This window comes from Ambystoma mexicanum, chromosome 10, assembly GCF_040938575.1.
Source record: "Ambystoma mexicanum isolate Mex_15411 chromosome 10, UKY_AmexF1_1, whole genome shotgun sequence".
In the NCBI taxonomy this organism is placed as follows: Eukaryota; Metazoa; Chordata; class Amphibia; order Caudata; family Ambystomatidae; genus Ambystoma; species Ambystoma mexicanum.
Window position 1 is genome coordinate 1,205,880,576 of NC_090932.1, and position 27,039 is coordinate 1,205,907,614.

Sequence of the window (27,039 nt, forward strand, 5' to 3'; positions counted from 1 at the left end):
TCCCTCTTTGATTCTGAGAAGCTGCTAGGGGCCTTTGCCCAGTGGCAGATCTGGAAAGAGATCACGATTGCCATGAACGTGGCGGGGTGGCAGTTTGTGCAGCAGATGACATCAATAAACGCTGGGACAACACGAGTATCTGGATTCAGATGCAGATGAAGGAGGCCATTGAAACTGGATCCACCACAGAGGTGTACTCTGCAGGCTGCCATTGTGTGACCAGATCTCAGCTGCTGGTAGGTTCACACCGGGAAACACTACTGCATAGTAACAATTTCAATGGTGAGGTGGCATGACGATTACAAGAGAGTATGACAAACACTACCTGTGTGTTGTGAGACATGTGATATGCATGCTGCCTCATTGGCATACTGATAAAATGGCAAGGCGCACATTGTCCTAATGGCCAAGTGGTGGCATAGTGTAAGCCAGATCAGGGTGCTAACAAAGCCATGTGTGCATGTAACTGTGAGGATGCCTGTGTGCATGTTTTTATCTTAGCTGGTATACACATGAGGTGGTGTGATGGCCAAACAGCTGCAGTGTCAGGTCCTCTCATCCATTTTCACAGTGCACATATGTGTGGCAGGATGAAGTGTGTGTATGATATGCATGGATGGACATAACTTGATCAGCAAACCCATGTCCCATACACTTTTCCATTACCATCGCTGTGGGCATGCTATTGCTATGCAACTGAAGTTGCAAATAAGTTTGTCAATGTGTCCTTTGGTGTATGTGTCTTGAATATGACACAAGTTGTAAATCCAATGGAGACATTTGCCAACAATTTATGACTAGCATACATTTATCATAAACTATCTGGGATGCTTATAGCAAGGTGGAGAGACATCACACTGTCATTTTGATGCAAAAGGACACATGTGGTCCTGGTCCCTTTCCATGAGGCTGTCAACATGATGACATTAGTGAAATACTTCAGTGCTAGAAAATGTTAGGCACACTGGTGTAATGGGTCCAGGGGCACATGTCAATGTTGAAATGTTTAAGGCTTAATATAGTCAATTGGCCTTTCTGATTGCCTTTGCAAGAATTGTCTATTACAGATTTAGCAAAGTGGTGCTGTGTGTGTGGAACACAGTTGGCTAGTGACTTATTATGGCAGCGTAGTAGTCTGAGAATTGAAAAATGTACACCTGTGCAAGCAAACAGATATGGTGTTTTTTGTTTACCCCCATCCTTCTTTTCCAGTGTCTCAAGTTCAGGAAAAAGAGCCCAGACTTGTAGAGGAGCAACATTCTAGGGGCAAGGCCTCAAGATGCCACTGTAGATCCTGGGCATGCTCAGTGTCGGAGTGGTATAATCTGATGGCACGGCTGCTGAGGAATAGGACCTATATGAGGTCATTGTGATAGACAGCTCAGCAGCAGAGTAACAGGCACGTGGTAACATCAACACAGTGGAGGCCTGCTCCATGGAGTCCTCAATTGAGGTGTCAGAGTTGGGTATGGAGGATGAGGAGGAGGTAACTAAGGGCCTGCCTTCGGTGTCAGGTGGAGGATGAGATGTGGATGCACAGAAGGATGAGCAGAACACAGTCAGCACATCTTCCTGTCCCAGCACATGTGCAACAGCACTACAGGCCTTCTGTGATGCCTCCACACAGACTACAGTCACACCATCATTAGAAGAGTCCATCCGTGATAGAGTGCTGCCTCTGTTGGCAGGTGGATTGCAGCAGCAAGCTGTTCTCCATGATGCAGTGACAACAAATCATGAGCTGCTTGCAGTGTATCACAAACATATGCTCCCAGTACGGACTCTTTAGACAGACCACTCCAATGGACCCTCCCTTCTCCTCCATATCTGTGGCCCAAATAGAATCCACCGGGGCATCCATGCATAACATCACCAGAGTCCCCACTGCACCTGTCTCTCCATCAGACAGTTTCAATGTGACTTGTAGTGGAGTGGGAAGTCTACAATGGGGCAGAGGAGGTGGTTTATGCCCTGTCAGGGAACCTATCAGAGAAGAGGCTGTAGAGGTCAATCAGTCAGCCCAGGACAGTGCAGGTATGGTTTTCTTCCTCTGCAGCTATTCATCTTATCAGTTGTAGAACCATTGCAAGGCATCAGGAGTGGTTGTGACAGAGAAGGCAAGAGTTTTCCAGTCAAATAACAGGAGAGGCCAATACTTACATGCCATTAGGTGTGCAAGGGAGTAGGCAAGGCAAGGCATGTGAAGGTTTTATTAGAAGCTGCTGTGTATGAGCAGTAGGAGGATGAGAACCAGCGGTCACATGAAGCAGAAAATACCAGGGCCAGGGACTAGGTGGGGGATAGGATGTTGCTGGCTTGGGCTTCCATGGGGAAGGAGTCTTGCAGGGCTAATGAGTATAGAGAGGCAAAGAAGAGGGAGACACTGCAGACTCTCCACACAGACAGAGAAGCCCAACTACAGGGCGTAAGTGCAGAGGAGGAAAATGGCATCAGCCTAGGCATTGGCTGTCATTGTTGTCTACATGGACTGTTAACTTTGTACCTCATTTATTACATTGTGATGGACATGTGGATGTAGGTTTAATTCAAAGAGGTTTTAATTATGTATGTAAATATGTACATTATTTTGTATTCATATTTTTACAACTACAGTTGTTTTTTATTTATTTTATTTTTGAATTTTAATTGTAATACAATTTTTACAAATAAAAATGGAGAGTGAGTAGATCCAACTAGCTCCACACATTTTCTAAAGTTTCAAGAGTATGGTGGGTCGATTAATTTTCATTTTCCCATCAGGATTAGTTTCTTTGGTCCAGGTCGAGTTCTTTAAAGAATAGAGCCAAACCAATCACCCATTTTGTCATTGTCCTGCTGTTTAAGGCAATCCACCAACTCTCTTCGTCAAAAGTTTTGAAATTTGCGAGAATTTTATTCAGATGTCTTTCTCTGATGATTTGTGCTCCTATACAGGACAGTAGGAGATGCCGACTGGTTTCTATCCTGTCTTTTTTTGCATCACAGTATCAGCATTTATTAGAGGTAGACTGTTTTCTGGGCCGCCCATACTTCGATGGTCTTTATCTGATTCAGTCTGAATTTTAGAAATAGCCTTGCAAGGCGTTTGTCTGGGAATTCCTCTGGATAGCTCTGAACATTGTTCAGTTTCATTGGTGTTGTTGGAAGCCCTCTGTTAATTTATAGTTGTTGGCCATCTCTAATGTTGTGATCCAGTCTTTTCCCATTAGCTGTTTTACAACTTTGTTTGAATTTTCTAATAGTTCGATTTATGTGGTGTCTAGGCTCGCCAGTACTTTTTGATTAGTTAGGGCCCATTTGCTCATGGTGAGATTACTACCACTTTCCAGTTCCGAGTTGACAATTGACATGATCAGTGGTCTAGGCTTTATGATAACCTTTCTGTACAACATCAAAGTGTTTCTTATGGTTATTGCTTCCAGAGATAAGATACATAGTTCACGCCTAAAGTAGCTCTCAAGATTCAGCCATAAAGTTGTTGGCAGTAATGGCATTGCCTCTGTCCCGTACGTCAAACTTGGTGTAACCTTTGCTCTGAAGAAATTGATGACAGGTATTACCGAGAAGCGTCCATGCTTATTGTCGATTGCCTTTGCTTGGGATGTTAAGATTTTTAGTCTGGCTAGTAGGGAGTTTTGCATCGGATGCTCTGCTGGGCTGCTACTTATCGTTACGCTAAGATATCTGAAGGATTTTACCTTCTTCAGTCTGAGGCCATCTGCGTTCCAGTTGTTTTTTTTCCAGTTTTTTCTCTTGCTTTTCCATCACCATTACCTTTGTTTTTACTTTATTCATTTCTAGGTTATGAGTCATTAAGTAGAGGTTGTTAATCTGCCGCTATGGGTCAATCAGTGTTACATCTAGAAGAATAATGTCAGCATACAATATTCTAGAGACTTTTTTATCTCCCACTTTTGGAGGAAAGCTTCTCAGCGTCTCTTCCGTATCCCTGTAGTCAGCTATTTAGGCATTATTTAGGCGTAGTGCAAGGGCCAATGGGCACCCCTGCTTTACACCCCTGGCTGTTGTGATTTCTTCAGATAGTTGTCCGAGGTTGTTGAGTCTTACTCTCATTGATGTCTGATTGTAGAGGGCTCAGATTGGTCCTGTTATTGACTCAGGGCAATTCTTGTTCTCTAGTTTTGCCCAGAGATGGTTTCTGCTGACCTGGTGGAAGACCATGGAAACCGTTGGGCCTCCCTGCAAAATTTTCGCTTTAATCGTACTCAGCAGGAGTATGTTTGTTGTTTTCCAGTGTTTTTAGCCAGTTTTGAAATGCATTTAAGGCCAGAGAGTCGAACACTTTACCAATAACGTCTAAGAGGGCTATCGGTCTGTATTGTCGGGGATCGTCTCTTGCCCCTTTTTAAAAAATTGGTACCAAGATAGCCTTCCTCCAGGATGGTGGTATCTCTTGCTCTCTGTTACAATTCGTGAAGATTTTCCCCAAGAGTCGGGCCCATTCTTGTGGGTGCTTCTTAAGGTCTACGTTTGAAATACCATCTGGACCCGGAGCTCTAGAGTTGGATAGTTTTTTGATTTTATTCAAGATTGTCTCTTCATCTTTAGGAATGTCCCATGGCGATGAAATTATTAAAGTTGCAAAGCTTCTCCTATGTTGTTTTTCAGGGCATTGTTGGTGTTTTTATTTGTACCTCTTATCAGAGTCCAAAATTCCTTTGAGTTCTTTCCACTTATTGTTCGTAACATTTTTTCTGCATCCAGCTGGTGTAACGTATGCCTATGTTGTACAAGCCATTGTTTATAGTCTCTTTTTCCGCGGGTCAATCGTTCCTGATTTTCAGGTGTGTTGGATTTTTTCAGGATACGTGTCAGTCGCCGCACAATTTTCCTTCTTGTCACTAATTGGATGTCATAGGTATGCCGGTGGCAAGTATTCACGGTCGGTCTCGAGGACCTTTTGGTATATGTGTCTGGAGAAGTGGTGTATAATTGGCCACATTAGAGTGTCGTCTGTCAGAGACCGGGACATTTCCCGTGAGCATTTTGTACTGGTTGGATATTTGTTCGATTGCTTCAGCTGACAATTTTAGTCGAATACCTCTAGTGTCAGTTTCTATTTTTATATACCATTGGGGGCCGAAGTTTTTAGTAAGTTGTGGTCACTGTTTGTTGTTCTGACAATTGAAAAAGAGTTTATCAGGTCCAACAGTTTCTTTGAGACGTACGTATGGTCAATCGTACTGTTTTGTGTGGTACGCTCAGAAAGTTGGTACATTTTTTTTTGTTTACTGCATTTTGCTTATCCAAACGATTTACAATGGTTTTACTAACAACGACAACCACCATGCACCTGTGTGACAACTCACCCTTTACCTTCCACAGACTGGTACACTGAAGGACTCAACATCCAAAATCAAGTGGACAAGGACTAGCTTCTGAGGTTTGTAGCTTCTGAGGTTTTCTGCATTGCATGCATGAACAGGCAGGAAAGGGAAGTGTTTTCTAAATACAAACAACTGATGAAAAGTACCAAACCCAGATTTTGCATGAACACCATAGAAAAGGAGAGCAATAATGACACATTGCATCAAGTGTCTCCTCAACATATACATGCTGTGATTTAAGGGGGATTCCTACCCCATGGAGTGAATCATTATGTAGTAGTTCTGGATCCACATGCACATAAATCAGCACACATTTGACTGCACTTCCCACATCCTATCTTACTGAAGGACTACTGACTTGGCAACTTTTGAGTATCTCACCATGCAGCTCCATGATCTTTCATATGTTCACTGAAGGGCATATTGTATATGGTAAACATACTCCCTGCATCCATACTCCAGGCCCTTCCAAATGCAGCAGCCATCTCTTAGGTGGCAATCATACGGAGCTCCCTTACTCATAAGACTTTGACTGAGTAACTCTTGCAATTATCAAGTCACCAAGATTGGACTCCAGCTACCTCTTGGGCTATTGGCCCATCCTCAAGCCATCCTTCCAAGGTTTGCTTCTTTAATTTTGCACTTTTTTGTGAATTAGGTCAAGTGAATCTATTCCTTACTTTACAGATGTAAAAACATGTATTTTTGCCACACATATCTGTAATCGTTTGTGCATCAAATTCATACTACGCATTAAGGGACTTACTGTGATTATATTCCACTTTTATCCACGAAGAACAGCCAAATGGCATTCTTTGAGGCAGTCATTTTCAATGGCACTGAAAATATTTGGAGAAATTTGTTGTTAATATTTATTGTCCATAATTTCAGCGAGAGTATCTTTCTATACTGAAATGAAACAAAACATGTCAATCAGAGCCTATTTTGTTGTGGATTGCAAGATTTCTTGTTGCTTGATATTGTGATAACATATATTCCAGTGATGATCTAGGAAATGTATAGGTTATTCCTTCAAACAACTCTTTCTGTGAGGATTCTTGAAAAAAGATTTAAAAAGTAACATAACAAATGTTTGGAAAATAGAAATAGTGCTAATTTGACTTTAATGGCACATCAATCACCCAGTCACAAATGTTACCTGATTTGGCTCGATCTTTACAATTTTTGGGGGGGTTGCATTCATCTCACTGTGTATGAAAAGAAGCTGAGTGCTAGGGGAGTGCAGTCAGCAACTGGAGGTGTCTGTTTTTGGGAACGGTTACTCTTACTCTGCATTGGACTGGCTGCTGGCCATTTAACTGCATTTAACTGCTACTGGTGCCTATAAAATCAAGGCAGCTCACAATGCACACAAAGCTGAGTGCTGGGGAGTGCAGTCGACTGTCAGCGGTCACTGCATGTGTGGAGTGGCTTTCAACTGGAGGGTCAATTCAGATCTGAATGGCTAAAACATTTTTTTAGGGGTAAGTTTAAAACACTTGTGAGTCTTAGAGAGAAGATTAATTTGAACGCCTATAATTTGTGAAGATACAAACCGCATTGTGTGAGTGTACGCAGCTGCGGTTTAAATCGTTGGTAGCCACCTTTGGACACCGTAGGCCCGATTCCCAAGTGGGTTAACAACCTTTTCTTTACTCAAGTCCTATTCTGAAGGTGGTGCATTCTTCCGTAGTCGGTATGAATGTGCCATTTTCGGAATATATGTGGTGGTTGCTAGGATGCGTGGGAAACCAACCTAGCAACCGCCACATTGGTTACCTGCCACTTAAGACAGGTATTCGTGTGACACTCCTCCACTTTTAAATGTGCATTAAAGTCGCACATATACAGTACCATTTTAGTGTCGGTATTGTGGAGAAGTGCCACAGGAAGCCGGTCGCAGTTAACGCAGGAATTATTACAAAAAAACAGGTACTTGCCATGCGCTGGGCTCTGCCTCATTCCTGCCTACATCCTTCCCCTAATACTCTTCCTAAGCAGGTGCCGCTGTTAGTAGATGATAATGAAAACCGAAGGGCGAAGATTATCACTTATTATGCACCATTGACGTTGCGGGAGGAAGAGATGAATTTCATTAATGGGAGTGCGAATGGCAACATTGTAGAGGAAGTGTATACTGTGATATTACCAGTTGGTGCGCAGCAAAAGTCTCTTTGTATTGACAATAATAATTTGCTGCTCATACCTTGTTATAGTCTGTAAAGGAAGGCTGGTGAACTAATAGGAACTTAGCTGACTGAGTCAGAGATCACAATGATTCCTACTTGCTCAACTGAGAACTTAATTGGTGCACATGATCAAAATATAATTGTTGCCTGCGTACCGGTCCCCACTAAAGTGCAGGAGGCTGTAGTAATATATATAGCGGTTTATAAGAATATATAGCGCTTTACTAAATGTGATGGCATTTTATTTTGTTGTTGTTGCCAGCAGTAATGTGGCACACACATGTAGTTATTTTTGTGTTGCCAATATAACATGTGAATATGTTGCTGGTGGCAGGCAAGTTACAGAATTTATAACATAGCAAAAGCCCAATGTGGAACTGCAGAGAATAAAGTGCACCATTTTTTTTCTGAATACCTCATACATAGAAGAATACATTATTTACATTATTTAGATAACTGACTAACTTAATTAAGTTACTAATCACTAATTCAAACTTTCTAACATTATAATGTAGTCTCATGTGCAAAATGAGGGGAAAATACATATTTTGGTAGCACTGCTATAATGCATTTTAAACACACACTGGCAATTTTTTTTTCTCTCTTTCTCTCTCCTTCTGTGTTGGGTTGCAGAAAGCAGAAAGTATGCGTAGCAGGAAATAATAATTGATAAAGTTGCTCGGTGAGCAAGGAATCCCCATTGTTAGAAAAGTAAAGGGCGCTGCTGAAAAAATCCTTTTTAATATGATTGGAGGAAAGTGTTGGCAGATTAAACTACGTAAAAAGGGGCTGGAGGAGAGCTCTCTTGATGACAAGGGAGGAAAAAGAAATTGACAGGGCAATTCATAGAATTTCGCACAAAAGTGGTGCACGCGGCTGGCGCACAGTGTCCCCGTGCGATACACTGTGCCAGCCACGTGCGATAAAATCCATTTCATCGCACAGCGTATTCATGGATTTTAGCCTCCAAAACCAGCCGTGGCGCAGAGTGGCGCAGCAACCCTGCAGCAGCGCCAGTTACGCCCCCAAGAACGCCCTTGCGCAAGGAAAAGCCATCAAAATTCCCAATTCATTGCAAAGGGCTGCGCTAACCCAGGACCAGTTCACAGGGCTGCCAAACAGCAAACGCCAAGTGGGGAATGTATATTTCAGTGGTTTGCGGGAAGTTTCACACGCAAAATCAGCAGGGTACATGTATTTCAGGGGTGCGTGGGAAGTATCACACGCAATTCCATCAGGGTATGTGTATTTCAGGGGTGCGCGGGAAGTATCACACGCGATTCCATCAGGGCACATGTATTTCAGGGGTGCGCAGGGAGCACTATACGTGAATTGGCCGTGTGGGTCCTCCCAGGTGTTCCCTGTACACCCTCCATGGCCCCTGCAGCCAGCCCACACCACAGGGGACTACCCTGCACCCCTGCTCATGTCCCGCAGGCAGCCCATCCACCATGGCCATGCCCCCCAGCCAAGCCACATGTCACCTTGCACTACTGATCAACAACACATGTCTCCCAGCACCCTCACCCCCCAGCACTGTGGGGCACCTGCCAGCAGGCCCCCACACATGTCCAACTCATGTCCCCCTGCACCCCCACCCCCCAGCACTGTGGGGCATCCTCCACCAGGCCCACACTTTACCCTGGGTACGTGTATTTTGGGGTACACGGGAAGTTCCACACGCAATTTCAGCAGGGTACGTGTATTCCAAGGTGCGTGGGAAGTACCACATGCGACTGCCCTGGGCACGTGTATTTCGGGGTGCGCGGGAAGTTCCACACGTGATTTCAGCAGGATACGTGTATTACAAGGTGCGTGGGAAGTTCCACATGCGATTGCCCTGGGCACGTGTATTTCGGGGTGCGCAGGAAGTTCCACACTTGATTGTCCGTGGTGCGTGTATTTCGGGTTGCGCGTGAAGTTTCACACGCGATTTCAGCAGGGTACGTGTATTCCAAGGTGCAAGGGAAATTCCACACGCGAATCCAGCAGCCTACGTGTATTCCGGGGGTGCTGGGCAGTCCTACATGTGAATCGGTCATGTGAGTCCTCCCAGCTGTTCACTCAACACCTTCCACGGCCCCTGCAGGCGGCCCACACCACAGGGGACTACCCTGCACATGTCCCACAGGCAGCCCATCCACCATGCCCATGCCCCCCAGCCAACCCAAATGTCACCTTGTACTACTTCCCACCAACGCATGTCCCCCTGCACCCCCACCCCCCAGCACTGTGGGCCACCCTCCACCAGGCCCTCACTCATGTCCCCCTGCACCCCCAGCCCCAGCACTGTGGGCCACCCTCCACCAGGCCCCCACTCATGTCACCCTGCACTCCTACCCCACAGCACTGTGGGGCACCCTCCACCAGGCCCCCACTCATGTCCCCCTGCACTCCCACCCCCAGCACTGTGGGGCACCCTCCACCAGGCCCCCACTCATGTCCCCCTGCACCCCCACCCCACAGCACTGTGAGGCACCCTCCACCAGGCCCCCACTCATGTCCAACTCATGTCCCCCTGCACCCCTACCCCCCAGAACTGTGGGGCACCCTCCACCAGGCCCCCACTCATGTCTCCCTGCACCCCCACCCCCAGCACTGTGGGTCACCCTCCACCAGGCCCCCACTCATGTCCAACTCATGTCTCCCAGCACCCCCACCCCCCACCAGTCAGGGGCACCCTCCACCAGGCCCCACCCATGTCCCCCTGCACCCCCACCCCCCAGCACTGTGGGGCACCCTCCACCAGGCACCCTCTCATGTCCCCCTGCACCCCCAGCCCCCAGCACTGTGTGGCACCCTCCACCAGGCCCCCACTCATGTAACCCTGCACCCCCACCCCCCAGCACTGTGGGCCACCCTCCACCAGGCCCCCACTCATGTCCAACTCATGTCCCCCTGCACCCCCACCCCCCAGCACTGTGGGGCACCCTCCACCAGGCCCCCACTCATGCCCCCCTGCACCCCCACCCCCCAGCACTGTGTGCCACCCTCCACCAGGCCCCCACTCATGTCCCCCAGCCAACAAGTCATCACAATATAGATCCCTGGGCCTTATGGGCAGCCTCCAAATGCCAAACACCCACCCAGGTATTGCATCCACCCACTTAGAAATGGCAATTACATGATACAACCCCAATGGCAAGTTTGTAAATGAACACATGTCCCTCACATACACACACTGGGTGTCAGTGAATGTCAAAACCCATATCATGATATGCATGAAACCAATGAGATGATACTACACATTGAGGTTTGAAGAAAAAATATGTATTAAAAGCAACATAAATTGAATCAAAAATAAACAAACGAAAATGGGAATTAAAAATAATAGAAAGCAGCATGTTGTAAAATAATGTAAAACCACAAATCATAATCCAAAGGAAAGGTGTCCAATGTCACAGTTCTCAAAAGTAAACCCAGTGGGAAATTAAAATCGAAAACCATTGCTCTATGGGTAAATTATTAAAAAAAAAATAGAAAATCCAACAGTCAACTATATACAGATAAACAATCCAGGGTCCATGATCCCAACAGAAGAAATGAAACCTATCTAATAGCACTACCTAATAAAAAAAACTATATACAAAAATGTGGCCCATTGTCCAAAAGGTCCCAAAAAAATGCAAAACCAAAGGAAACCTAACACTAACTACAGAACTATTTACAAGGGCAGCTGGCCAGTCCGATGGCTCACTTTGGGATGTTCCGGGCCAGGGCATCATCGAACTCTTGCTTAATGTCCCGGAGGCGGTCCTCCTCCATGGCCCCGAGGGTCCGCAGGGCCATCGACATGTTCACCTCCAACTCCCTGCGGATTGCCTCGAGGCACTCGGCCCACCTCAGGGCCCTCCGCATGGAGTTCTCCGCCCTGACCATCGTAAGCCGTGCCTCTTCCGCCCGCTGCCGCTCCGCATCTATGGCGTGGCCCAACCGCTGCCACACGGAAGACACTTCCCGCCCTGGGTCCTCCTGCCCTCCGGCCGATGCCTGCCCCTCCGATGTCGAAGGCCCCGAGCCATCATGGCTCCCACCTCGTTGCTGCTGCTGCTGTGCCTGTGCCCGTACCCTGGCTCCTGCTGACTGCACATCCTCCACCGGCTGGGGTGCAGTCGTTGATGTGGCCACCCCTGCTGGAGGTCCGACTCCCGACTGTGGCAGGGATGCCTCCTCCACCAGCCTGGCCGCACCGTCAGAGGCAGCTCCACCGGGCACCCAGGTGACTAATGGGTGGGAAGATGGCATGGAGGACGACTGGTGCACAGGGGGTTCAGTTGAGGAGGGGGTCGGAGCAAGCCCCATCAAACGGAGGAATCCGGCCTGGGTGACCTGTCCCAGTAGGCCGACGCAGTCAACGAGCCATTCGAGATGACGTGCAGTCTCCTCATGAAAAGACTGCAGGTCACCTCGCGTTGACGCAACGCCACACCAGTCAGGACAGGCTCAACCCGGACCCGGATAGCCACGTCCGCAGGCAGAGGAATGCCAGTTGTCATGAGCTCATCCCCTGCCTGAAAACGGGTCTGGACATAGGCATCGCTGCTGGTGCAAGATGATGCAGTGACAGGATCAGGGACAGGATTGCACACAGGCACCTCCGCGGCGGCCTCTGCTGCCTCCTGTCCCTGGTCCTGCACTGCACCACTAGCACCAGTGGAATCCCCACCTCCAGACCCCGTCTCTGTTGCTTGCACGGCCTCTTCCTCCACCAAACCCCCCACCAATCTGGATGACTCCGTGCCATCTTCCCCCGTTGGGCCCTGTGGGGTCCCAGCTGCCCCTTCTGCTGCCGAGGAGTCCAACTCCGATCTCCGCCTCTTGGACCTCCCCCCGGCAGCTGCGGCCATGTCACATCTGCCAATCAGGCTTCCACATCCCGCTGTCACATGCATCCATGTTGCATCACTGTTGCACCCTTGTCAAATACACACACATGCACATGTACACAGTGCTGATACATGCCGCTGAAAACAACATCCATGTGTGACATCACGAACATGCCTACTTACATACACATTCATCCAAACATGTGTGTCCACAGAACTGCATTTGGCATGCAAGCCTACACACACAAGCACCATCCATGTCTCACACATGAGAGCCCTCGCATGTGTTAGCCTCACGGCCCTGTACACCCCCACCCATACTTGGCCCCATGCAAACACATGTGCAACCTGCACACTACTGGCACATCACCACACGCACAGCTTACAATCATGATACATGTACACTTACCACTCGACTCCAGACAGGTCTGCCTCTCAAGGACCTGGACGTGGAGCACTGGGGATATGCGTTCCAGGACCCTCATCTGATCGTCCGACAAGTGGCCCCGGTGCCCCTTAACATCCACTGCCTTCAAGAGGCGCCGGGCATTGTTGAGAGTCCTGGACCTGAAGTCCTCCCAGCGCTTCTTGACATGATGGAATAGTCGGACCGCCACCCTCCTTCGCGTTGATGGCAGTCACGATGTCTGTCCAGATCCGAGTCCGTCCTTCCTTGTCGGAGTGCAAACTTCCAAAGAGGGCATCATACTGCCCCAGGACTTGCTCCACCAGGACACCAACTTCGGTGGCAGTGAAGCTGGTGCCCCTCTGCCTCTCTGGCCAGGGGTTGTAAGTGGTGCCAAATGTTGCAGTGCCCGACATGACAACCCCAGAGGCAGGAGTGGGTGGGCAACTGGGTCCTGGGGCTGGGCTGTGGAGCGATGGAATCCCAGTCAGGAGTCTTCGGTTCCAGCAGGGGTGGTCACAGCAACAGCACCCCTGGCTGATGTGCAGGCAGCAAATGGCAGGGCACGTGGGCAGCAGGCAATCAGGCAGCAGCAGATGGCAGGTGGGAGCGTTCTCGGGGCTCTGGGGGGCAGTAATTCGGCCTTCTGGGCAGGAGCGTGGTCTTCCGTGTGCTTACGCGTGGCCAGCTTGATATGGAGTGATTTGGCACGTGAAAATCCAGCACGTCTGTGTGTAATTCGAGGAAAGGGCCTTAGCGCGTAAGCGCATCAGCACACGTATGCGAATTCATTGGCCCAAAGGCCACCAGCGCGTATGCGCGTCTGTGACGTGCATGCGCGGGCGTTTCCCTGTACACAGGTGCATGTTACACGTCCAATGACTGCACGTCAGAGTGTCAGCTTGTGTAATTGGAGGATGGGGCCTTAGCGCGTACACGCAGAAGTGACGCTGAACGTGTGGGCATGTTTAAAAGGTACATGTAGAACGCCTTTTCCTTGTACGTGCTTTTCGTGGAGAGCGAGTGGGTGAAATCTGTACTTCTTGTCGGTTCACACGCGATTTACTTCACAGCGTTCCAAGTTCGTACTCCCTGTTACCTCTGACAGATTTTTGTCTTCTTGTCTTTTTCCTGGGCCTGTTTCCTCAAACAGCATTCCCTTCTCCTGTTGTCCTGTCTCCTCAGACAGCGTACAATTCTTCTTTTGGCGGGGGTGTTGCCAATGCGCACACGCGTGTATTTTTCATGCGATTTTTCCTGGCAGACGGTAAGTCGCGCACGTATTTGACATCTGTGCTTCAGAGGTCAGTCTAGGCTGCGTGTGACACGCATACGTTCATTTTTGTGTTTCTGGGTGCCACAGCATAGTGCAGGTTTTTTTTTCCAAGCACGTGGTCTAGGAGGGGTTGCGTGCACATTATCTCCCTTTTTCGGGGTGCCTGTGCATTGCGTGACCCGTCATCTTCCCCCAGGGGTCACATACAGCCTTGCTAGAGCACTAGGGTACAAATTCCATCTAGAACCCTACCCCTTTGAACCCCAATTGCCCAGGACAATAGTTTACTGCAACTCCCATACGCACAACAACATCAGTGCCGTGGTTGGGAGGCAAGCACGCGGTAAGGGTGGCAAAGGTGGGCGAGCCACAAGAGGTGGCCGTGGTGGATACAGTAGGGGACGTGGCCAGGACTTGCAGGGTGCCCCTAGCCCCCCATGTCTGGGTGACCAGTCAGGGACACCCATGCCCCCCCACTCCTGGTTGAGGGTAACGTGGCTGACACCATCCCTGCTCAGCCCTTGTTGGACCAGCCCATTGTGGCACCAGACCTGGCACAGGGTGACTCCATGGCTGACTTCCAGGTCAGCAGGTCTAGGCCACGTGTGGCGGTGCACGTTGGTGTCACCAGCCCACGTGGATCAGGGGCAGCTATGTCATCTGCTGCCCAGAGTAGGCTGGGTGGGGAGGCTGAAGGGCAGCTGCGGCTCCATCCACCCCAGCTCTGAGTGTCCCAGCCAGGACAGTGTCGGTCCTAGTCCATCCTGCTGACGTTCCCCCTGACTACATCACACTTCAGCTAATGCCTGCACCAAGTCCCATGGTGAGTGTTCATTCCCACACTCCTAGTCCACAGACCACCGGGGCTCCTGCCCCTAGTGTCCAGAGCGTCGTAGGACACTCAGTATCACCACCACCTTCCAAGCGGAAGAGGAAGAGTGCTCGTCCAGTATAGGCTGATGCCCCAGACACGGCTACACAGTCCGGCCAACCAAGGAAGCCCAGCTTCAATCAGGCCGAACTTGATGCACTTGTGGAGTATGTGTCCGCACATGATAGCGAAATGGTGATTACTGCAGGATGCAAGACCACACCTGCACAACGTCAGGCACACTGGCAGACCATTGCGGAACTCATAAGTGCCCTTGGATTCGTGAGGCGCACAGCTAATGATTGCTACAAGCGCTGGAATGACCTTAAGCACAGGGCAAAGAAAAAGCTGGCCTCAAGTCATGCCGCAACTCTAGTGACTGGAGGTGGGTCTCCGGCAGAGGACATAGAACTCACTCCACATGAGCATGTAGCTGGGACCTACGTCACTGAGGAACAGATCCAAGGCGTGGGGCACCTGCCAGATTACGAGGCGTTGTCCGGTGAGTGCACATGCATGTGTGTGTCATCCATGTGCATGGTGTGTGTGAGTGCTTCTGATTGATTGCCAGGTGAGGGGGTGTGTGCCTGAGTGGTTTGGGTCACCCATGTGCTTCATCCAATACATTCTGCGCACCAGGATTTGGGTGTGCAGTATCCCTTCTGGCAACAGTAGACATTCAGCCCAACCTCACGCCAGTTGCCCTTTAAGTGTCATCTTGCCACAGCATAGTTGCATGTTATTCTGTGTTCATTCAGGCTGATTGTCTGCATTCCACCACTTTCACTAGGCATTTCTCAGTCCTATTGTCACATGTGTGACATGGCTAGGGTACATGCCATCTGTGTGATGGCATGTGTCATGTATGTGTATTGGACATGCCAATCACAGGCCAATTTGTGATGGCACTGCTAGGCAGCATGCAGCAAATTTGTTGGTCTTCCATTTGGTGTCATCAATGTGTGCCATTTACCTCCCCATCATACGCAGTGACAGTGTATGCATGGGAGGGTTACAGTCATGTGGTACATGTGTCAATGAAGTACTGTTCTGTTGCTTCTCAGCCCTAATTGTGTTCCATGGTGCTAATGCCTGTTCCCATTTCTTTTCTTTCATGTCTTTGCAGGGGATGACGCACTTGATACTGCTGGGGTTGTGGAGATGGTGCAGACCCAGGAGGGGCCACAGGCCCGACCGGGCACCAGTGAGGGACGTGGTGTGGTGGTGGGTGAGAACCCACACTTGCTGCAGGCTGTCATCTCAAGGAGTGTCTCTGGGTGCACCTCCCCCGAGCTCTATTCAGGTGTCGATTCAGATGATGAGACCTATGTGCCATCGCAGGTAAGTGTTTCTGGGAGGGATTCTGTACTGTCCAAACCACCTGCACCAGAGGTAGAACCCTCAATGGGGATGTCCGTGTTGGTAGGTCCGCCTTTGGTGGTTACGGATGCAGAGTCACACTCCGCTACATCTGATCCTGTGCCTGGGCCAGCAGATCAGAGGGGGAATGCAGTCCTGCAGCCTCAGGCAGTGCTGGCACAGCAAGGCTCAGTTCGCCTTGCCCCAGACAGGTGTGGTGCCCGCCAATGCGGTGGCCGTACGCCACCTGGCAATACCGCATGGGAGCAATCCATATGGGAGCAAACCAACAGACAGCATCAACTGAGATGATGGCTCAGGCCATGGATATGGTGGCCACTTTCATTGTCCCCCAAGAAAGGCTAATTGAACAACTACAGCAGTCAACAGACTCCATTAGCCAGTCACACAGGGAGAACATGTTGGCGTCCAACAGGGACAGGCGGGCGGCACTGGAGACTCTGCGGGAAGCCATTTCCATTGAGTCCCAGGGCCACAGGGAAGCCCTGAGGGTGGAACTCCGTCAGCTCAGGGCAACTCTTGTTGAGCTTGAGGATTCAGCTAACACGAGGACACAACAGCAGCTGGAGCGGCTCACACGTACACTCTCAGCTGAGATGCAGGCAACTAGGGAGGAGGTCTGGGCATCCTGTGAGTTGTTGCATGGAGACCTACGCACAATTATCCTCCAGAACCAGACCTTCCACACCCGCATGCTTGCTGCCATGGAGGACCAGACTAGGGCTTTGCGTGGGCTGCCTCCCATAGTGCCACCACCTCCTGATGCAGCTGCAGAGGGTGAGGAGAGCGACAGCAGCGATTCTCCCACAATAGGGTAGCCGTGCAGGCCATGGGCCCATGGAGGTGTTTTTTTTCCGCAAGATCCACACAGGTGGGTTTTGGTGTGCACCCTGTCCTCGGACCTCCTGGGTGGCCTCCCCCACCCCCCCCCGGGCCGATTCATGGCAATTTTTTTTTTTTTTTTTTTTATTTTTGATTTTTGATTTTTTGGACAGTGTGTTGCCTTGTGTGGCTCCCGTGGGCATACGCTGTATTGTGGCTGGGCACATGCAGGCATGTCCTGAATTTGGGTCAGATGCTTGGGTTTGTGTGACACACACCCCTCCTGCTTCCCGTTTCCATGGGCTTGCAAAGGGTGTGCCCAGGTGACATTGACTTACACGGTGACGTTGGACTCCCATTTGATGTGTGGGCAGTCTGTAGTCAATACTGTGTATTCATTCCTAGTGCATATTGTTGTTGTATTGTACACTGCATGGTGTATTGATATGTCCCTCTGCATCCATCTCATCCTCCTAATTTGCAGGTCCATTTCTCATGTCTTCACAAGGCGGTCTACTTTGGAACTGGAGTCCATGTTGTAATCAGTGCACCTACACTCTTGTGTGGCGCTAACACTGTATAGTTGGAAGTGTTCGAAGTGCTGTCATTATCAGGTAGTGAGGCTACCAATTTTTTACGTCCGTACTGTCATGTTTATAGTAGGTTGGAGGTTGTGTGGGTGATTGGTATTATTGGTAAGTATTTGGTAATGTGTGTTGTTGGTCCTGCATTACTGTGAGCATTTCATGTGTGGCCAGTTTCCATTAGGGACACTGTAGTTGGTGACACTTGGGGCATGTTGTGGGGATTAATTTGTTTACTCTCACATTGCATGACATGCCATGGTGTGTTGTGTGGCCGTGCCGGGGAGGAGTTGGGTGACATGGCACTGTTCTCATGTTGTATTTTGCAAGTGGGTATTCATTTTTGCTGCATGGAAGTGTGTCTTTTGATGACACTGCATTGGTGGTGTTTGTGTAGGTAAGGATGCATGCATTGTGACACTTCCAGATGAACAATCTCAGGCTGCTATGGTTCTGACAGTTGACTGTCCCTTAATTCATCAGAATTGTCAGATTGAGTCATCATTGATTGTCAGATGGTATGTGCCAGGGCTGTGTGCACTCCACAGGGGTGTGCTTTCTATGTGAAGTAATTAGCCACCAGCTGCGTACGGGCTGCCTCACCCCGTGCCCTTTCCCCTCCATTGCGCAGCGGGCGTGCATGTGGTTGGGGATGTGGGGGCATCACCATGTCCACAGCCAGGCCCCGGCGTGTAGCAACTTTGGGCAGGACACATGCTGCCACTATGATCCTGCACACTACTGGGGGAGCGTATAACAGCTGCCCACCAGAACGGTCAAGGGAGCGAAAGCGTGACTTGAGCACTCCGAATGTGCGCTCCACTATGCCCCGTGTTGCAATATGGGCTGTGTTGTATCTTACTTCGGGAGGCGTGATGGGGTTCCGAATTGGCGTCATCATGTGTGTGCTCAGGGGGTAGGCACTGTCCCCTGGGAGGTGGTGATGGGGATCATTAGTGGGGTATTGGCATTACTCTGTATCTGTCATGCATGCGTGTGCTGTGGCATTTATACTCACCAAGCAGCCATGCATCGCCATGCCGCCCAGCTTCCATGTCCCGGTTTAGGGTTGACATCCTGTAAATGAAGCTGTCGTGGGTGGACCCTGGATAGTTGGCATATACTGAGGTGATGATTCCCTTGGCATCACATACTACCTGGACATTGATGGAATGCCAGTGCTTGCGGTTTTTATAGATGTGCTCAGATGCCCTGGGGGGACGTAGAGCCACATGGGTGCAATCAATGGCACCTAGCACTTTGGGGAATTGTGCAACCCTGTAGAAATCCTGGCTGACAGCCTGCCTTTCTGCAGGTGTTCTGGGCAGGTATATGTGCCTGCGGACTGATGGGCGTGCAGTGATGATGGCCAACACCTGGTGTAGGCACCGTGACTGCGTGGCCTGTTACACCCCCCCACTATGGCACTTGTCCGCTGAAATGATCCGGTAGCCAAGAAGTGCAGTACATTGAGGACGTTCTCCAGGGGGCTGAGTGCTTGGGAGCACAGGGTGGGTGATGTGAGGTCATCCTCCCACTCACTGACCAGGTCGAGTATTATGTGTGGTGGAAACCTGTACCTGTGAGGGTGCAGGGGGACATGAGTGGGGGCCTGGTGGAGGGTGCCCCTGGATGCAGGGGGGTGGGGGTGCAGGGGGACATGAGTGGGGGCCTGGTGGAGGGTGCCCCTGGATGCAGGGGGATGGGGGTACAGGAGGACATGAGTGGGGGCCTGGCGGAGGGTGCCCCTGGATGCAGGGGGGTGGGGGTGCAGGGGGACATGAGTGGGGGCCTGGTGGAGGGTGCCCCTGGATGCAGGGGGGTGGGGGTGCAGGGTGACATGAGTGGGGGCCTGGTGGAGGGTGCCCTACAGTGCTGGGGGGTGGGGTGCAGAGGGACATGAGTGGGGGCCTGGTGGAGGGTGCCCTACAGTGCCTGGGGGGTGGGGGTGCAGGGGGACATGAGTGGGGGCCTGGTGGAGGGTACCCTACAGTGCTGGGGGGAGAGGGTGCAGGGGGACAGGAGTGGGGGCCTGGTGGAGGGTGCCCCTGGATGCAGGGGGGGTGGGGGTGCAGGGGGACAGGAGTGGGGGCCTGGTGGAGGGTGCCCCTGGATGCAGGGGGGTGGGGGTGCAGGGGGACAGGAGTGGGGGCCTGGTGGAGGGTGCCCCACAGTGCTGGGGGTGGGGGTGCAGGGGGACATGAGTGGGGGCCTGTTGGAGAGTGCCCCACAGTGCTGGGGGGTGGGGGTGCTGGGAGACATGAGTTGGACATGAGTGGGGGCCTGGTGGAGGGTGCACTACAGTGCTGGGGGGTGGGGGTGCAGGGGGACAGGAGTGGGGGCCTGGTGGAGGGTGCCCTGGATGCAGGGGGGTGGGGGTGCAGGGGGATAGGAGTTGGGGCCTGGTGGAGGGTGCCCATTGATGCAGGGGGGTGGGGGTGCAGTGGGACATGAGTGGGGGCCTGGTGGAGGGTGCCCCTGGATGCAGGGGGGTTGGGGTGCAGGGGGACATGAGTGGGGGCCTGGTGGAGGGTGCCCTACAGTGCTGGGGGTGGGGGTGCAGGGGGACATGAGTGGGGGCCTGGTGGAGGGTGCCCTACAGTTATGGGGGGTGGGGGTGCAGGGGGACATGAGTGGGGGCCTGGTGGAGGGTGCCCTACAGTGCTGGGTGGTGGGGGTGCAGGGGGACAGGAGTGGGGGCCTGGTGGAGGGTGCACCTGGAGCAAGGGGGGTGGGGGTGCAGGGTGACAGGAGTGGGGACCTGGTGGAGGGAGCCCCACAGTGCTGGGGGGTGGGGGTGCAGGGGGACATGAGTGGGGGCCTGTTGGAGAGTGCCGCACAGTGCTGGGGGGTAGGGGTGCTGCGAGACATGAGTTGGACATGAGTGGGGGCCTGGTGGAGGGTGCCCTACAGTGCTGGGGGGTGGGGGTGCAGGGGGACATGGGTGGGGGCCTGGTGGAGGGTGGCACACAGTGCTGGGGGGTGGGGGTGCAGGGGGACAGGAGTGGGGGCCTGGTGGAGGGTGCCCCTGGATGCAGGGGGTGGAGGTGCAGGGGGACAGGAGTGGGGGCCTGGTGGAGGGTTCCCGTGGATGCAGGGGGGTGGGGGTGCAGGGGGACATGAGTGGGGGCCTGGTGAAGGGTGCCCTACAGTGCTGGGGGGTGGGGGTGCAGCCCTACAGTGCTGGGGGATGGGGGTGCAGGGGGACAGGAGTGGGGGCCTGGTGGAGGGTGCACCTGGATGCAGGGGGGTGGGGATGCAGGGTGACAGGAGTGGGGGACTGGTGGAGGGTGCCCCTGGATGCAGGGGGGTGGGGGTGCAGGGGGACAGGAGTGGGGGCCTGGTGGAGGGTGCCCTACAGTGCTGGGGGGTGGGGGTGCAGGGGGACATGAGTGGTGGCCTGGTAGATGGTGCCCTACAGTGCTGGGGGGTGGGGGTGCAGGGGGACATGAGTGGGGGCCTGGTGGAGGGTGCCCTACAGTGCTGGGGGGTGGGGGTGCAGGGGGACAGGAGTGGGGGCCTGGTGGAGGGTGCCCCTGGATGCAGGAGGGTGGGGGTGCAGGGGGACAGGAGTGGGGGCCTGGTGGAGGCTGTCCCTGGATGCAGGGGGGTGGGGGTGCAGGGGGACAGGAGTGGGGGCCTGGTGGAGGGTGCCCCACAGTGCTGGGGGTGGAGGTGCAGGGGGACATGAGTGGGGGCCTGGTGGAGGGTGCCCCACAAAGCTGGGGGGTGGGGTGCTGGGAGACATGAGTTGGACATGGTTGGGGGCCTGGTGGAGGGTGCCCCACAGTGCTGGGGGGTAGGGGTGCAGGGGGACATGAGTGGGGGCCTGGTGGAGGGTGCCCCACAGTGCTGGGGGGTGGGGGTGCAGGGGGACATGAGTTGGGGCCTGGTGGAGGGTGCCCCTGGATGCAGGGGGGTGGGGGTGCAGGGGGACATGAGTAGGGGCCTGGTGGAGGGTGCCCCTGGATGCAGGGGGTGGGGGTGCAGGGGGACAGGAGTGGGGGCCTGGTGGAGGGTGCCCCTGGATGCAGGGGGGTGGGGATGCAGGGGGACAGGAGTGGGGGCCTGGTGCAGGGTGCCCTACAGTGCTGGGGGGTGGGGGTGCTGGGAGACAGGAGTGGGGGCCTGGTGGAGGGTGCCCCTGGATGCAGCGGGGTGGGGGTACAGGGGGACAGGAGTGGGGGCCTGGTGGAGGGTGCCCCACAGTGCTGGGGGTGGGGGTGCAGGGAGACATGAGTGGGGGCCTGGTGGAGGGTGTCCTACAGTGCAGGGGGGTGGGGGTGCAGGGGACAGGAGTGGGGGCCTGGTGGAGGGTGCCCCTGGATGCAGGGGGGTGGGGGTACAGGGGGACAGGAGTGGGGGCCTGGTGGAGGGTGCCCCACAGTGCTGGGGGTGGGGGTGCAGGGAGACATGAGTGGGGGCCTGGTGGAGGGTGTCCTACAGTGCAGGGGGGTGGGGGTGCAGGGGACAGAAGTGGGGGCCTGGTGCAGGGTGCCCTACAGTGCTGGGGGGTGGGGGTGCTGGGAGACAGGAGTGGGGGCCTGGTGGAGGGTGCCCCTGGATGCAGCGGGGTGGGGGTACAGGGGGACAGGAGTGGGGGCCTGGTGGAGGGTGCCCCACAGTGCTGGGGGTGGGGGTGCAGGGAGACATGAGTGGGGGCCTGGTGGAGGGTGTCCTACAGTGCAGGGGGGTGGGGGTGCAGGGGACAGGAGTGGGGGCCTGGTGGAGGGTGCCCCTGGATGCAGGGGGTGGGGGTGCAGGGGGACATGAGTGGGGGCCTGGTGGAGGTTTCCCCTGGATGCAGGGGTGTGGGGGTGCAGGGGGACATGAGTGGGGGCCTGGTGGAGGTTTCCCCTGGATGCAGGGGTGTGGGGGTGCAGGGGGACATGAGTGGTGGCCTGGTGGAGGGTGCCCTACAGTGCTGGGGGGTGGGGGTGCAGGGGGACATGAGTGGGGTCCTGGTGGAGGGTGTCCCTGGATGCTGGGGGGTAGGGGTGCAGGGGGACAGGAGTGGGGGCCTGGTGGAGGGTGCCCTTGGATGCAGGGGGGTGGGGGTGCTGGGAGACATGAGTGGGGGCCGGGTGGAGGGTGCCCCTGGATGCAGGGGGTTGGGGGTGCTGGGAGACATGCGCTGGTGGGCAGTAGTGCAAGGTGACATGTGGGTTGGCTGGTGGGCATGGCCATGGTGGATGGGCTGCCTGCCGGACATGTGCAGGGGTGCACGGTAGTCCCCTGTTGTGTGGGCCACCTGCAGGGGCCGTAGAGGGTGTAGAGGGAACAGCTGGGAGGACCCACATGGCCAATTCACGTGTGGGACTCCCCGTCACCCCCGAAATACACGTAGGCTGCTGGATTCGCGTGTGGAATTTACTGCGCACCCGGAGTACACGTACCCTGCTGAAATTGCGCGTGGAACTTCACGCGCACACCAAAATACACATACCCTGCAAATTCGCGTGTGAAACTTCCTGCGCACCCCAGAATACACGTGCCCAGGCCAATCGCGTGTGGAACTTCCCGCGAACCCCGTAATACACGCACACGATATTATTCACACAGCGGGTGTCCGTGTTTGTCGGTACCCCTTTGCACCTCATTTGTCCTAGAAGGCCACTGTATGGATCATTCATCATAGCTGTATATGGGTGCTTTTTTTAGCGCACATTTTGGCGCACATTTATTTCAGGCACAGGAACGCTACCGCCTGCTTTCTTGTGGCGTACTTGTTTGGCCCTGTGCGCGTCTTTGCCCGTGCACTGGTTTGCCCTATTCGATTCCATGAATACGAGTTGTAGGCGAGCGTGTGGGCGTTCCGCCGTGATGCCCATATTTTCACGCGTTGTTCCCCATTCCGAGTGTTACGCCCCGTGTTCCGCCTACTTTTGTAATGTGCGCCGCGCTATGTGCGATTTTGCAGCGGCCGTGGCGCACGCCGTTTGGTGACCTGTGCGCCGGCGTGCACTGCGCACTTTTTCAGCGCACATCCAATATTTTTCTCGCGCACGGACTTCCATGAATCGATGTGCGCAGGTTTCCTGCGATTTTCACAGTTGCACTGTGAATTTCGCACTTTTACTGCGATTCGCACGTTTTGGCTCCTCTGCGTGTGAATTTTAGGCGCACATTAGTTCCATGAATTGGCTCATGAGTTTGTGTTGACTGGGTTCTGAAGACAGAAGTTCATGGTGTCACTGAGCGCTGGCTTGAGAGTTTCTCGCCATGTATCCCAGACACCCAAGATTACTGGAGCAGTTCGTACTGACTGGGCCTGTCTTTCTGAGATGAGCGAAGCAAGGTCGTGTGGGGGAGCTTCAAACAAACACTTTTGGTAATGAGATAAGTTAAGTGAGGTCACTGTGTACAGTCGCATGGATGACTGAATTGTAATACAGGATAGGAAATCCCCTGCATTTTACTTCATCATGTTTAGAATGTTAAATTAACTCATCTTTTAAAAGGCTTGCTTGTTGTGTTTCTTTTTCTTTTGTATTACAGATGATGGTGAAATGTTTATGGTAAGAACTGATTATTGTGAATTGTATTTGTGTATAATATAATGAGAATATTAAAACAAATGATTAGTGTATTTTTTTTTTTTTTTGCATCTGTGATTTTATTCACATACTCATATACCTATAAAGTATACAATACGGGGGGGTCTATTTCTCTTCAGTAGTGCATTTGTCAATTTGCACCTGCAGGTAAAATAACAACCCAGAATTAGATGATAATATTCAGTGATAAAGCAGATTTGTGTGTGTGTGTGCCTTCCTTGCATGTTGTTTGGAACAAATCTAATATGATATATAGATTGCTGGAGGTCCATGAGCTAGTAATGCCTAAGGGCGCGTAGATCGCTGGTGTAGCTAAGCCAGTGATACCGGCCACAAACTGTAGGTGGCGCTCTATATAAAATTGTTGGGTTTCCATCATATGCATAGGTCCAAGGCTCTCTATAGGTCACTGGGAGGTACTCTAATAGAAAGGAAGGTTTTGTTTATGATGGGACATAATATAGGGAAGAAAACTATGCTCACCACTAAATACCGCAAACATTATATCACTACTAAATACTGCAAAAAATATATCACCACTAAATACCGCAAATAATATATATTACTATATTCCGCCATATATAATATACCAAGGTATGGTCACTAGAATGATATGAGGCCAAACCCAATCTAAATGCAAGGATAATTTACCACCAAATTCCCGCTCATATTTTGACGGTGAGAAAATACTGCCAACCTGCAAATTTACACAAAATATCCTACATATATGGTGTTTTGGCCGGGAAAGTGGCTGTAGAGCACCTACTGGGCATGGCAAGTGTGTCTCACACTACCATACGTGCATTAAAGGGAACCCATTGCATGAGAGCAGTGTGACACTAGGAGTGAATTTCAGAATGTCTCAAATGGAGGCCACATTTCCAGAGCTAGTGCAATATCTAGAGGCAAAGCTATAGGCACATGGGACCTGGTCATCAAATAATGCCACATGACCACATATATGGTGAAGTACAAAAATAACCATTAGACAACATTTTTGCAGAAGGCAGCATAATTCAGGTCTGCCTTTTGAGACTATTAAATGCAGCTGACAAACATGCAGAGAAAGATTGTCTGAAACGTCTATGTGCCAAGACCTGGTTTATCCTAAATAGGTCTCTGTGAATGGAAGAAAATGATACCAAGCTGATTAGCAGATTAAGAGTTGAACTGATTGGAGCAAGTGAAAAAGAGGAAAAGTTAAGAGCTGAATTGGAGCTATGTCAAAAGGACAGAGATCTCTAAACTCAATGGTCTCAAAGCAAGAGACAGTATAGGGATAGTGAGCAAGAATTGAAACACTTGAAAGCGTTGGTAGGTCATATTAGACAAGATAAAGATGAAGCTGTTTTGGAAATGCAGGTTTTACAAAAATAACATTTTGAGAAGGAAAGTGATCTTCAAAATGCTGAACAAGAAATGATTAAAATGTTTCAAGAAAGAGACAAGAGAAACAAAGAATTTAATGAATGCCAAATACAAATGGGCGGTATGCACGAGGTAATTAATGAGATGGGTGATGAAAACAATTATTTGCGAAAGGAGGCAGGTAGGCTCCTTAAAAAGTGCAAGGATTTGGAACAGCAAATATGCATTTCCAGTGCCCAGCACAGACGACAGGGCACCACATTCAATGGAGTTGAGGTGAATTCTATTTCTACACAGAGAACTAGTGCCCAGTGGCTGGGCCGGTAACTGAACCTGGTTGCAGCACTCTTGGGGGATTTGACATACCCATTGGGGGCCACCACCAATCCCATACACCTGAAAACAGGGTTGAATCACAAAGTAGAGCAATCCCATGCAGAGCAACGAGTAGCCCCATAAAAATAATGAAATCAATCAAGGCTCTGATAAAACCATTTAAAAAAGGAGGGGAGTGCTGTATAGAGGACCACTTAGAAGCAGTGCATGATATATTTAAAGCCCTCCAGAGACCTAAGGAACAATACAGGCACTACTTTCATTTAACTCAGGATGCTCCCACAGCCAGTATCATTAGAGGGTTAAATGAACAGCAGAACATGACATGGGCAGAATTTGAAAAAGAGATTAGATGTCATTTTTCTCCTTTCCAGTCATTACAGGAGGCAAAAAAGGTTGCATACACGATTATGGCTGGGCCAAATACGTCCCCTCGCCAATTTTTGCAAGACTTACAAAGAGCTTTTTCACGCTTTGATGTATCTTTTGACCCCAATTCCAATGAGTTTAAGACTGCCCACTTCTATGGGCTGCAGAAAGACATCATATCACAGTTAGTCCGTGAATTTGACTGTGACAAGTCCCTTGAATGGATTGTACACCAAAGTACAAAACTATATGAGGTGCTATATTGTCAAGGTAGAGAGAATGATAAAATGAAAGACACTAGACCAAAATCTAAAGAATCCTCAGCAACAGTGATGGAGATCAGGTCAGCCAAAATGTCACTTGAGTCTGCTCAAAGTCCAGGCAAAAACAATGTGACACATGAACAAAGGGGTAATCAACAGAGGTTGTCGCTCCCTGCACCAATATTTCAATCACATGATCCTAGTAATAGGGAGAGCTACATTAGCCCTAGGTACTTAGGAGACAGACCCCGAGCAGGATATCGGCCAAAGTCAGGATCAAAGAAATAATGGTCCCTACCAGACATTGGGGACACAAAGCAGATTTGATCCTAATACCATGATATATGGTAATCAAGATAGACCCCGATATGAGGATCAGTTTACTGAAAATGGGAACCAGCATAGGGACAATACTCACAAAATGAGAGACAGGACATGAGGCAG